This window comes from Chelonoidis abingdonii, chromosome 19 (assembly GCF_003597395.2).
Source record: "Chelonoidis abingdonii isolate Lonesome George chromosome 19, CheloAbing_2.0, whole genome shotgun sequence".
Lineage (NCBI taxonomy): Eukaryota > Metazoa > Chordata > Testudines > Testudinidae > Chelonoidis > Chelonoidis abingdonii.
Genome location: NC_133787.1, coordinates 37,175,468 through 37,189,379, shown reverse-complemented (window position 1 = coordinate 37,189,379; position 13,912 = coordinate 37,175,468). Strand labels below are relative to the sequence as shown.

Below are 13,912 nucleotides of genomic sequence, written 5' to 3'. Positions count from 1 at the left end.
AGGGCATTTCCTGCAGCTAAACAATAGCTAAAACAATTCACTCCTCCCCATTCAGTTCCCCTCTTCAGAGGTCACCTGCTCATCCCTACCCCACCCCACCGTGCACACACACTCACTACATCTGAGAGAGCAGGTGTAAATTGCACAACCTAAATGGTACCATTAAAATGCAGATGCTATTATGACAAACCTGATCAGCAGTCCTCCCGTCTAGTCATTGTTTTGTCTTTCCCAGACCCTTTGCCTAAGGGTGGGTGATTACATAAAACAAGCAAGAAAGGGTCCTTTCTGGGAAAAGAGAGGTCTCAAATTCTTCAGAGACATGAAGAATATTGATAAATGCAAGTAATGCACATTGGAAAACATAATCCCTACTATACGTATAAAATGATGGGATCTAAATTAGCTATTAATGCTCAAGAAAGAAATTGGAGTCACTGTGGATAGTTCTCTGAAAACATCCACTCAATGTGCAGCAGCAGTCACAAGTGGACAGAATATTGAGAATCATTAAGAAAGGGATAGATAATAAGACAGAAAATATCATATTGCCTCTATATAAATCCATGGTATGCTCACATCTTGAATACTGCATGCAGATGTGGTCGCCCCATCTCAAAAAGATATATTGCAATTGGAAAAGGACAACAAAAATGATTAAGGGTATGTAGGGTGACAAGATAGCAAGTGTACAAAATTGGGAGAGGGGGTGGAGGGTAATAGGAGCCTATGTAAGAAAAAAAACCAAGTGTCAGGATTGTCCCTATAGCTGGTCACTCTAGGGGTATATGACTACCATATGAGGAGAGATTAATAAGACTATGACTTCAGCTTGGAAAAGAGATGACTAGGGTGGGGATATGATCAAGGACTATAAACTCATGACTGGGATGGGGAAAGTAAATAAGGAGGTGTTGTTTACTCTTTCATAACACAAGAACTAGGGGCCACCAAATTAAATTAAGAGGCAGCAGGTTTAAAACAAACAAAAGGAAGTATCTCTTCACACAACGCACAGCCAACCTGTGGAACTCCTTGACAGAGGATGGTGTGAAGGCCAGAACTATAACAGGGTTCAAAAAATAACTAGATAAATTCATGGAGGACTGGTCCATCAATGGCTATTAGCCAGGATGGGCAGAGATAGTGCCCCTAGCCTCTGTTTTCCAGAAACTGGGACGGGGTGACAGGGGATGGATCACTTGATGACTCCCTGTTCTGTTCATTCCCTCTAGGTCACCTGGCATTAGCCACTGTCATAAGACAGGATACTGGGCTAGATGGATCTTTGGTCTGACCCAGTATGGCCATCCTTATGTTCTTATGACATTAAGCAAGAATCCCAGTCCCAGTCAGGCTTGGTAATATGGGCTGTGTCCCCATAACTCTATCAAAACACCATCAATGGCATTATTTAAGTTTAAGTCTGCAAGGACCCCCCAAATCATCTACTTTGATCTGTATATCACAGGCCACCCACACCACTCAACACCACCACCTGCACACTAAATCCAACAACCGAAATTAGACCAAAGTGTTACAGCCCATGAGAGACTATGCTATTATGTGCCATAGACAGAGAATAGGAGAGATTGGAGTGCACCATTGCCTGAGGCCCCCTGTAATGACAGGGAAATGATTGAGCTATACCCAGATAATCCTGGCAAGTGACCTGTACCCACTTGCTGCAAAGGAAAGCAAAAGCAAAAACAAATCAAAAAACCCAACCCCTCCACCCCCAAGGTCACTGGCAGTCTGACCCGGGAGGGAAATTCCTTCCTGACCCCACGTACGGCAATATGTGAGCGAGAACCAGCCAGGGACGGGCGCGCGCACACACACACACACACACTCTCTCTCTCTCTCTCTTATCCTTCCTGCCCTCTGCAGGTGACCAGCTGAAATCATTAAGCAAGTTTTTAGGAACATAAAACAAACTGGAAGTGAGCCCCAGGGCTGTTGAGTCCTGCCCCCTACCAACATGGTTTCTGCTTCTGAGAGAACAGCCACCTACCAAGTCAGAACAATATTCAGGGCATCTGATTTGTAATACAAAGCAAAAATAAGAGTATTTCCTCCACTCTTATAACCCAAAACAGCTGAACCATTTTAGCCTAAATTTTCAAAATACATCCTCTCTTGGGGCAGAGTGGAACGAAGAAAGGTTTAGTTCTAAGGGACTTTTTTGTTTGTAGAATTGAACACAGGAATTTATTATGAAAATTGCCTTCTCATAGCCTTAGCATTGTCCCCGGCTTAGTTTAATATGTATTTTTATTTATTCCTATTAACATAGACTGCATAAAAATAGTTTAGCTTGTCAAGGAGATGTGGGGGGACAAGGGGTAGGAGACTTTAAGGTCAGGACGCAGTTTATTTTAAGCATAAGCAAGTTGCATGATTCAGTATTTCCCTGGTACGTTTAGGCTTTGTCTACACTAAGGGCTTATCTCCATGTACAGTGATACAATTGCACCTGTGCAGTTGTGCTGATGTAGCGCTTTAGTGAAGAGACTTCTATGCCGATGGGAGGGCTCCTCCTATCATCATAGTTAATCCACCTCCCTGAGAGGCAGTAGCTGTGTTGGTGGGAGAAGGTGTCACATCGACATAGCGCTATCTGCACAGGGGGGTTAGGTCTGTATAACTATGTCACTCAGGGTGGATTTTTCACATCCTTGAACAACTTCGTTATACTGATGTAGGTCTGCAGTGTAGATCTGGCCTAAGGAACTGCAACTGTATCTCACATGTTCAGCTGCAAATGCTAGCATACAATTGCTGTGCCTCACCTAGAGAATTTTAGAAGGTGCTTATTAGGTACAGCTAAGTAACTCTGTCTGACATCACATCTTTAAAACCTACTCTAGACAAATCATCATTGTGAAACCTGGAACAAGCCATATCAATGTATCAAACTTGCTAGAATTGTAGCAGAACCCAAATAATTTCATTTGCAAACCCAGTTTTCATTTTTACTGCCACAGCCACCAGCCTCTGCTAAAGTCAAACTGTTTTTAATTTTAACTGTCTTATACTATAAGCTATCAGGGTGACCCATGACCTTGCCATGATGGCGCATTAAAGTTGGTGCTCCTTCTGCAGCCAGTCAGACAACATTCTGAACAAGATAAGAATACTTCAGTACATTGGGAATCCCTGAATGAACTGGTTGATGAGTTGATTACTTGCAGTATGTTTACTATTTCTAGGAAGGAAATATAAATTAAAATTACAGGATGCCCTGTTCTCATTTTGAAAGGAAGACTCAGGAAGCACCCTTATGATTTAAGGCCAAGTATTTCCGGTAGCTATATAATCATAGGATGAGATCACAACAAAACACGACTGATTGCTCTGAGAAAGACAGCCCTGAGGTCTATAATGTTTCCATCTATCATACAGAAAAGAGCAGCCGAAACAAGTTGGCTGATCATCATCAGGGAGGTTGGTGTCCATTTAAAACCTAAACTATAGGAATACAATCTATGCTCGACCCCTCTGCCCACTGATTGAAGAATAGGGAGATCCCTTTTAAAGATACAGCTTTTAAAATTTGCTCACAGCAAGTAGCTCACTTTTGAAGCCACTCCACCTGCGAATAAGAAAAATCATCCTTAGCTTTAGACATTACACAGAATTAGAATTCACTGTGTTCTTTAAAGTGCTGTTCTCTCAGGGACTACAGGCAGCGGTATAGGAAATACCAATTCCACTAGCACTTTTGGGGCCAGATGTCCAAAAGTAATCAGCACCCAGCAGCTTTTACTATTCTCAGAGAGAGTTAGTGGGTATAGAGCTCTTTTGAAAATTGGAGTATTGATTTGGTGCCTAAATGGGAGAAGTGCCCTTATGAAAACTTGGCCCATATTACACTTTTAACACATAGATCTTAATGCACTTCACAAAAAAGGGTGTCGTTATCTCCACTTCACAGATAGGGCAATAGAGGACAGAGAGGTAAGGTGACTTACCCTACTCTGCAGCTCAGTGGCAGAGCTGGGCCTAGCTCTGATCCCCATTCCCATACCCTATCCACTAGGTCACATGAGCTGTCAAGCTGCAATAGAACACCCTAGGCATTGGCTGTGGTGTTGTTTGTTAGAAGGCAGCTCTGTGCAGGATTACAGAGGCCCACATTCGGAGAATCCTATGCCAACCAAGACTGTCTCTTCTGTAGACTGCAGCAGAATATTTCAGTCCAGGGAGAGATATTATGTATTAGCTTTGATTCCAACTTATATAGATTCCATTGATTGAGTCTCAAAGTCTACAGGGACCATACAAGCAAAGTGAACCAATACGGAGACAGCAAAAAACACCTTTACCTGCCTGCTATACAATAGCAGATCCCTTAAATGAGGGAATATTTTCCCTACTGGGACCTGCTGCTGGGAAAAAGCTGATCCTGTACAATTCTTAACTGCCCTCTTTTTAGAGCAATAATATATTTAAATTAAAGACGTTAGAATGGCAGAGAATAGCCACCTACCTCTGCCTTTATCCAACCAGTCATAGGTCAGAGCCCACAATCATTCTCTCTTAGAAAGTGATTATCACGTATCAGTAATGATAAGTAGGCTTCTGAGGTAACGTCCCATCTTTTCATATGCTGTGTATTTATACCTCAGTACTGTATTTTCCACTCCATGCATTTGATGAAGTGGGTTTTGAGCCCACGAAAGCTTATGCCCAAGTAAATTTGTTAGTCTCAAAGGTGCCACAAGGACACCTCATTGTTTTTGTTGATACAGACTAACACGGCTACCAGTCTGAAACCTCTCCCCCAGGACACTCACTTGGTGGCCTGCCCTACTGCTCTCTCACCAACATGCCCTGGAGAAAACCTAGTTGTTTCAGGAGAAAGCTGTCTGCTCTTCCATCCCAGCAGAACTGTCTGGGCCAACACATTATCTGCCCTTGCGCCTTCAGTTATGGCTTTCCTGGTCACCTCTTACCCTTGTAAACCAGCTTCCTCTGCTATAGAATAAGCCATTCCTCAAGCATTTGTCTGGGCCACCACTGTTTATCTTCCCTCCTTCCAGTATTGTCCAGGAGTGATCTTTCCCCCAAACTCACCTGCCCCAGAGGAATCTCCTAATCACAAGCCTCTTCTTGTTAAAGCCTTGGCTGTTATCCTCCAGAATGGTTTGCTAAATCTTTGACTAGAACAAACATAATGAAGAGTACTTCACACAACACACAGTCAACCTGTGGAACTCATTGCCAGGGGATATTGTGAAGGCTAAATGTATAACTGGGTTAAAAATGAATTAGACACGTTCATGGAAGATAGATCTATCAATGGCTATTAGCCACGATGATCTGGGATTGAACCCCATGCTCTGGGTATGCCTAAACGTCAAATTGCCAGAAGCTGGGACTGGATGACAGACGGGGCCAGCTCTTGGTGTTTTTCTGCCTCAAACAAAAAGATTTTTGGCTTCCCCAGAGGGAGCGGAATCCCAGAGCCCTGCACGGCAGAGCCCTGCCCCCTATGGCCCTGCTGCTGCTGCTGCTGCTTCTGGCCACCCTGCCGCAGTCCCTGGGCAGCTCGGGCTGCTTCATCCAGCCCCAGCTGCGGCGCTGGGGGGTGGCCACACTGTGGCACGTGCAGGCGGCTCCGTGTGCCCCGCAGGGTGGCCCCCAGCCCATGTGTCCCCTACTCGGAGCCTGCCCGGCCCAGCCACAAGGTGCGGGTGCTGCTCCCCCTTGGTGCGAACTGCAGCAGCCCCAGGGCACCGCCGGCACATGACGTGCTACTGCTGCCAGGCCTGGCTCTAGGCTTTTGTGGCCCAAAGCCAAAAAAAAAAAAAAAGATGGCCAGAATGCTGCCCCTGAAAATGTGCCGCCCCAAGCACATGCTTGGTTTTCTGGTGCCTAGAGCCAGCCCTGATGACAGAGGATGGATCACTGGAAATTGCCCTGTTCTGTTTATTTCCTTTGAAACATCTCACACTGGCTGCTGTCAGAAAACAGGGTATTGGGCTAGATGGTCAACTAGTCTAACATAGTATGGTGTTTTTTATGTTCTTAGGGCTAGCCCATCACCACTGCAGACTTGGAGGGGCACTTTTTTAATCAATATTCTTGACATTTGAGCTACAGTTACTTCCTTAAAACAAAAAATCTCTGTGTATAGTCTACTCTCACAAAAACCAAGCTGGGAAGCAGTGACTAACTCCGTCCTTTAAATCAAGCAGGTCTTTCATGGTGGTCACCTGAGGAAAGCTCACCTCCCAGGACTCAGTCAGGTTTCCATTCGAGCTAAGTGATAGCTCATTGAAATATATTTCACAGTCAGAATTACAAATCCATTCCAAACTTCCCTGGTGTTTAAAAGGATTTTATACTGTATGAGAGAAATTTATTCCTTTGCTCTAAGGGCTGCACTTCTTCTATTGCTAAATAGAGGGTGTTAGTCTCCAGAGTTGTCAGATCAGCACCTGACATCAACAGTAAATTCACACACATTGAGAGGAAAAACATTAAAGAACTTTACAGGTGAAAGTCCATAAAACGAAGGGAAGGAAACTATTGCACTCTATCGCTGGTCACTACAGTGCGGTTTACTGTTTAACCAATGTCCTTGCTCAGAAAAAATGTGGCAATTTGTTTCTTCCTCCCCTTCGCTTCCCTTTCCCCACCCCTCTCCCCAAAACAAAGAGAAAGTTCAGGTCATTAGTGTGAACAGGAAAAAGGGGGGTAACAGATGGAGCTGGTGAGAGAGTCTCTGAATGTTCGTGAATTATCTAGTGTTTTTATTGATCTAAAACCTGACTCTTTTCATTAGTCAAAGGTCATTGACAGTCTTGAATATGTTGAATACAAGAATCCAGCCATTCTCCAATTTATACAGATTTTCTGGTACCAGGATTGAGACAACTAGTGTTTGTTATAATTTAGAATGGTTCTGTTGAGAACTGTAGCCCCTACATTTGCCTTAACATTATTACAGTAACTCTTCACTTAACATTGTAGTTATGTTCCTGAAAAATGCAACTTTAAGTGAAACAATGTTAAACAAATTGTGGCAAGGCACCTTCTCAGTCTCCCTAGCCTCTGCTGCTTTTAGCCCTGGTGAGACAGGCTTGGGTAATGCCATCCCCCTTGGGACACAGGGGAGGTCTGCTCCCCATATCTTCACCAGTCCTATTTAGAGTATATTTTTACTCCCTTGTGGGAGAGAGTACTGCCTCTCCTCCTGGTGAAGCTCACTATCTTGCTACTCCTAGCAGCAAGACTCCCTCTCTCTGCTCTCCTTCCTCCTAGGGAAGGGTTTAAAAAGGTCTTAGGCAGCCCTAAGTTGGAATCAGCTGATACTAATTAACCTCAGGTAGCTGCCCCTCAGCTGATTCTAATCACTACCTTGGCAACCCTTTCTCTGTTGAACCTGATTGACCTGTAGTAGCCTCCCAGCTGATAAGGAGGAGGGCCTTTTAACCATCTGGGACTGATTCCTACCCCTCCCTTGCAGCTGTCTGTCTTGAGTTTATCACAAAATCCAATTTTCCCATAAGATTTAATGTAAATGCAGTGGGTTAGGTTCCAAGGAAATTTTTTTAGGGAAGACAAAAAGCATTATATATTGTACAGTACTGTACTGTGGTTGGGAAGTGCCCCGGCTTACCCCACATAGGCACTGACGCTAGGAAGCACCTTTGCTGCAGCAGCAGCAGCTTCCCTGGAGAAGAACAGGCACTGACTTTGCCCGGGGATGCTCCAGACCTGCCTCTTCCCATTCCTGCTCCACTCCAGGTCCACCTCTTCCCACCCCAGCTGCATCCCCACTCCTTTCTCCTCCCAGAAAGTGCTAAGTGCCACCAAACAGCTGTTTGGTGGTGGGGGAAGCACTGGGAGGGAGGCGGAGAAGAGGAACTTGTACAATGCTCCTTTGTAAAGTCGCTGCTCTTCTAGCCAAACAACATTATAAGGGAGCATTGCACAGCTTTAAATGAGCATGTTCCCTAATTGAGCAGCAATGTAACTTTGAAGCAACATTAAGTAGGAGGACATTAAGTGAGGAGTTTCTGTATACTCCTGTGAGGAAAATTCTCAGGAGTTTAAATTTCTTCTTGGAAAACATCCTCTGCCCCACAGCTTTTGCACTAGCTCAGCAAGGAATTAAAAATAACAAAAAGCAATAGTGATTCTTCTGAGGGGTGCAAAACAGTAATGTTTTGTGCTCCCCAAGCTGGCTCTGCAGAAGGTGTAAAAAGCACTGCTCCCTGGTACCACATATATTGGCATCAGTTAATGATGCTGGTGCTCGAGCAAACATTTCCAGGCCTCAGAAATCACTTTTGAAGATGAAGTTGTTTTCCATGAAAACACTGGGAGTCAGCTGATCTTTGGTATCTAGGAAAGAATAATTTACATTTATATAGCGCTGGTCATCCTGAAAGTGGAACACTCCCTTTGCAAGCACGATAAACTGTATACTCTGCATGTGTGGGTTTGTGGCATAATGTCTGAAATAATATTTTACACTCTGTTTAGTACATCTTGAATTCAAGGATCTCCAAGCACTTTACAAATAATAATTAAGTCTCACAACTGCCTGTGTGGTGGGTAAATATCATTCTCATTTTACAGACTGAGAAGCTGAGGCATGGACAAGTTCATGACTTGCCCACAAGTACATAACTGTTACTCTGTAGGATAGCCAATAATAGAACCTAGAACACCTGACTCCCAGCCCCGTGATCTAAATGCTACATAATGCTGCTTGGAACTGAACCTGCTGCAGGATTTAGACAGGCAGAATGTAATTACTCAGACTGGAATCTGGCCAAGACACCACAAATAACAATCCTTTGCCTGTGAGATTGTCACAGTCTTTAATGACTGCACATGATTAGGACCACAGGTGATCAATCAGTCTTACAGCTCATTAGATAAACAGCACCTCCTTAAATTCAGCAACCCATTTCACTATGCAATGGCGTTTGGCTCAGCATTGACTCAAAGAGAAAAAAGCCACTGAGTCATCAACTGTAATTTCTGCAGCACTCTGGGTTTTCCTTGGAGATCCCCCATCTGGACATTGACCAGCTTATCCTGTAAGGTCTGATGAGATCAGAGCCCAGCTAGAATACCAAAAGGTGGTGACTGTTAAACTCAGGAGGAAAAAAGCTGTTTCCCAGAAAATTAGGAACATCTGGAATCAAGATGTAAAAACAAAACTCTGCCGTCCTTGAGGATGTATTCCTAGTCTGGAGTGATGAGCCATAGATGGCTGTTCGCCAAAGAATCCCTTCCCCAAGGCCACATAATACAAGGAAGAAACTGCAGTGCAGGCTTACACCATGAGATGCACTGTTACAATCATTGTGGAGAGCAGGGGTTGCAAAGAGGACTTGTCCGTTTGTCTCTGCCTGGTTTACAGTCTTCCTCTTTTGCTTGCCAACTGGGAAATAAATAATCCTCTGGCATAGTTATTCAGATTATAATTGGCCAGTTGTGCCATCAATCAGCAGTGTATCCTGTCACAGAGCCGGGGAAGGTGTAGACACCTGCTGGATTCCAGAAAATTGGGACATCAATTCGGGGCCTGGTTCAAAGCCCTTTAAAGTCTATGGAAAGATTTTAACTGACTGCAGTGGGAGCTATCTCAGGCCCTTTATTGCAAGAGAGAAATGAAGTGGACATGTGTCCCCCTTCAGCACATCCGTTATTCAAAAGTACTATGGTAACAGCTCCAAGCGCTGCAGCCTGTAATAACGAAATTGAAGCATTAGGGGCTATTACTCCAGAACGCGGCAGTCATTTTTTGTGCCAGGCATTAAGTATGTTCAAGTACTTGGTAGTACCAGAGAGCATGTGAGCGATGTAAGTGAATAATACACCATATTTATCCTTACCGCTGCCAGGAAAAGTAAGGACGATAGCATTCAGGTAAGAGACCTAGATAACGTAGCAGGGAATGTCCATTTGCTAATCTGACAGCAGGGAGTTAAGCCTCCAGAAGAGGTGCTGAGGAGATTCAAATATAAGGGTTCTGGTCCTACACCTGACCCAGTTTGCCCCCACTACTCCCATCTCCTTGGCCCGTCCCCATAATTCCTCTCTGCCTGTAGCAACATCAGGAGCTGTCACCTGAATCGCTTGGCAGCTGGGGCTCCAAGTGGACAACCTCACAAGACCCTCCAGCTAGGTCCTTGACCCTGGGCTGACTTCAATGGGAGTTACACCTATCCTGTGTGTTGCAAAGGCATGGGGTTCCTCGTGTTCCAAACCACCACTGCATCTGAGAAGGGAGACAACAGTCATCCTTAGCACTGGCAGAGTACTTTGTATCTTTAGCTGCAGTCTTTGATCCCCCATCCCTATGGGGGAGGATTTAAAATCCTTATATTTTATACAGATTGGGAGGCCACATGGCTGGTCCAAGATCACATAGGGCCTCATCTAAAGCTGTCTGCCTGCCATTGACTTCACTGGGATTTGGATTCAGCCCCGGGTGCGAGGAGCACTCATGTATTCTTAGCTCCCAGGTCCATGAGCATACCCCTAAGCCAGGCTACCTGTCAGATGAAACAAATGCAGACTGGAGACCACCGCCACCTCTTTGTTAGTGAATCATTTCCTCTCTCTCCCTTGCCTTCTTCTGCCTCAGCTCATAAGAAGCCACCTGGTGTCACCATGGACCAACCTGCCCTCTGCTGGCTTGAACAGTTTTAGGGGGTGAAATTGAAGGAAGGTGCTTCATCGATGACAATCCCAGTTATTAAGAGACTTGGGAGAAAGAGGCAGCTCTGATCATTGAGTGATGGATAGCTCCTTGTAGCCAAAGGGTGTTGAGGATAAAATTATATTGGAGGCAGGGAGATGACTGTGGGGGTCAGGTCTGACAGGGTAGGGATATGGTAGGGAGCAGGGTCAGAGGAAAGAGAGAAGAAAATAGAGGCAAAACCAGAAAAACTGAAGGAGGAAGGACTCATTAGCCTTGTACTGCAAAGTTTCAACATGGAGTAATGGCACAAGGCTATCCTTTGTTTTAGTCCCCAACTGAGTTCTTGCCATCTGTCTCTTTGCTGCTTTTCCCCTGAGCCCTGTGGCCCTAACTGGCTACATAGTGGCTACAGAATCCTCTAGACCAGCAGCACCAGAACTCTTGTGCATCTCTGTGTGGGGACCGGAGGGTAGCATGATGAATGAAGAGGGTCATGGGATTTGATCCATATAGAAAGTAAATGTTTGTCTCCCCCGTCCCTCTTATGCCTCCCATGCAGCCACATTTCCAAAAGTGGATACTGGTTTAGGGTGACTCAGGCTCTGGGTGCCCAACTTAACGTCCACTTGGGCCTGACTTTCAGAAGTTTACAGCACCTGCAGCTTCCATGCATTGAAATCAGAGCTATGGAGGCCCAGCTTGTCTGAAAATCAAGCCCCAAACTTTCACTCTGGGCACCCAAAATCAGTGGCTATTTTTGAAAATGCTGGCCTTATTTCACAGACAAGCTTAGCTGCCTCTTCAGCGTCTGACGCAGGAGGATGCAACTGAAAACAAAATGCATGTTCCAGGCCTATTTGAGTTGCATCCTCCACAATAGCTCCCATCAACAGAGTATCCGCCTCCTCCTATCAAAATGTCCAGCAATCCCACTCAAAGGCCTGTTGCATTTTGGTTGAGTTCCTGATCCAGTGTTTTGTTTATAAATGAGCATGGGGGAGATGGCAGCATTATGGAAGTAACTGTTATCTCTCCATCTAGGGCGCCTCCAGCCATTAATGTATACGGTGAGGAGATAATGATCCAGTATATTAAGTGTGGGTCATTATTATTATTATTTATTTATTGGCAGCTTTGAAAGACCTCAGTTGGGGGAGAAATCTTGGCTCCATTGATGTCAATGGGAAAACTCCCACTGATGTCAATGGGGCTAGGATTTCCCTCTATAAACATTATACCAACAATGACTGTAAAGTTTGTTTCTGCTCCAGAGAGATCAAAGTCTAATACTGACTCTTCATGAGGTGAAGCAAACATAAGATTCATTTTAATTTTTAATGTAAACCACCCTGTTTCCTTGCAAATAATATTAACAGGTATCCTAAAGCATTGTGCTGCTTCTCTGCAGAGAGCTGCTGCCCAGGTATTCCTGAGCACCCACAGCCCTCCTTTAAGAAGCTAAAAATGTTTGAATGCTGGGAAATTACAAAGGGAAAAGGATTCTTCCCAAAAAGCCACAGCAAGGGGAGAAGTCTTTTGCAAAAGCAGAGCCCTTTCTCAGCATTTCATTGCTGTGTATGGTCACTGGAGAGCTTATGTACTAAATAGATAACAAAGAGAAATAATCTAACCCAGCCATAATGGAAACTAAGATTAAATCATTTCTCTGAGGGCTATTTTCTTAAGGAGCCTCGTTAGCGCAGTAGGTAGCGCGTCAGTCTCATAATCTGAAGGTCGTGAGTTCGATCCTCACACGGGGCAGCCGGAAGTTTTTATCCCCAGGGCTGTTATATTTGTTATGTAGCGAGTACCAGCAAGGCTGCTCCTCCTGATCTGCAGGCAGCGGCAGAGAAGAGGCGACGTCAAAAGTTTTTGTGCTGTCGGGAGGAAGGACACGAGACCAGCAATGCAGCGGCCCTAACTCCTGCTTTCCAAGCAGCAAACAGGCCTGCAGAGACTGTTGCAAAAGGCTGTGTGAAAACCAGTGCAGGGGGATCCGACTTTTCCGCACCCCTGAACACCCTAATTATACCGACGGAGGTGTATAGCGTAAACCAGGGGAGGAGGCAGACAGCTCCCAGCCCCGCAAAGCTGGTGCACAGGGCCAGATGCTGGCTTGCAGGGTGAGCTGCTAAAATGGGGAGATGAAATCAGCCAGTGCGCAGAGCAGTCGCTGGCCCCCTGGGGCAACACAGAAGTTCCCCTGAGTTCTGGTGCAGGGGGGCAGTGCAGAGTCAGCCAGCGGGTTTGGCTCCTGGCCCTGGAGGAGGCAGGGGGAAGCTCCACAGGCATTGCCCCCCAGGCTGTCCTCGCTGAGGGCCGTGGCATCATGCACTTCCTTGGTGCTGCAGGGCTTATTGCTCAGTGCCTGGGCTTCTGTTTATGATCGGATGTGGCAAGGAACCTTCCAAACAGGAGCCGGTGGGCTTTCCTGTGACCCTCAGTGAGGGGTCCAGACCCATAACCCCTGGGCCGGGCAGTTATAGACCCCAGGGGGAGGGGCCGAGTCTGGGTCTGCGTAACCCCTGAGGTGCCTGTTACACACCGCGGGGGGGGGGGATGCGTAACCCTTGGGGTGACTGTTATAGACCCCAAGGGGGAGGGGCCGGGGCCGGGGGTGTGTAACCCCTGGGGCGCCTGTTATAAACCGGGGGGGAGGGACCGTCTGTGAAACCGCTGGGGCGGCTGTTGTAGAACCTAGGGGGGAGGGGCAGGGGCAGGGTGTGTGTAACCCCTGCGGCGGCTGTTTTAGACCCAGGGGGAGAGGCCAGGTCTGTGTAACCCCTGGGGCGGGCAGTTATAGACCCAGCGGGGAGGGGCGGGGTGTGTGTAACCCCTGGGGCGGCTGTTATAGACCCAGAGGGAGGGGCCGGGTCTGTGTAACCCCTGGGGCGCCTGTTACAGACCCCAAGGGGGAGGGGCCGGGGGTGTGTAACCCCTGGGGCGGCTGTTATAGACCCAGGGGGAGAGGCCGGGTCTGTATAACCCCTGGGCGCCTGTTACAGACCCCAAGGGGGAGGGGCCGGGTCTGTATAACCCCTGGGGCGGCTGTTATAGACCCAGCGGGGGAGGGGCCGGGTCTGTGTAACCCCTGGGGCACCTGTTACACACCCCGGGGTGGGGCCCGGGATGCGTAACCCCTGGGGCGGCTGTTATAGACCCAGCGGGGGAGGGGCCGGGTCTGTGTAACCCCTAGGGCGCCTGTTACAGACCCCAAGGGGGAGGGGCCGGGTCTGT

At 46.6% G+C, this 13,912-nt stretch overlaps 1 protein-coding gene and 1 non-coding gene across 3 annotated transcripts in view; both read left to right on the top strand.

The window, feature by feature from the left end:
* The first annotated feature begins 12,363 nt into the window (after positions 1-12,363).
* TRNAM-CAU (transfer RNA methionine (anticodon CAU)) lies at positions 12,364-12,436 on the top strand. The gene has a single exon. It is a non-coding gene; the product is annotated as a tRNA-Met (tRNA).
* A 19-nt stretch (positions 12,437-12,455) lies between these two features.
* Positions 12,456-13,912, top strand: part of FBXO31 (F-box protein 31) — a 44,618-nt gene continuing 43,161 nt past the window's right edge. For both annotated transcript variants that reach the window (XM_032793761.2, XM_032793760.2), the window contains exon 1: positions 12,456-12,644. The gene's annotated coding sequence lies outside the window, so the exon portion shown is untranslated. The remainder of the gene's footprint in view (positions 12,645-13,912) is intronic.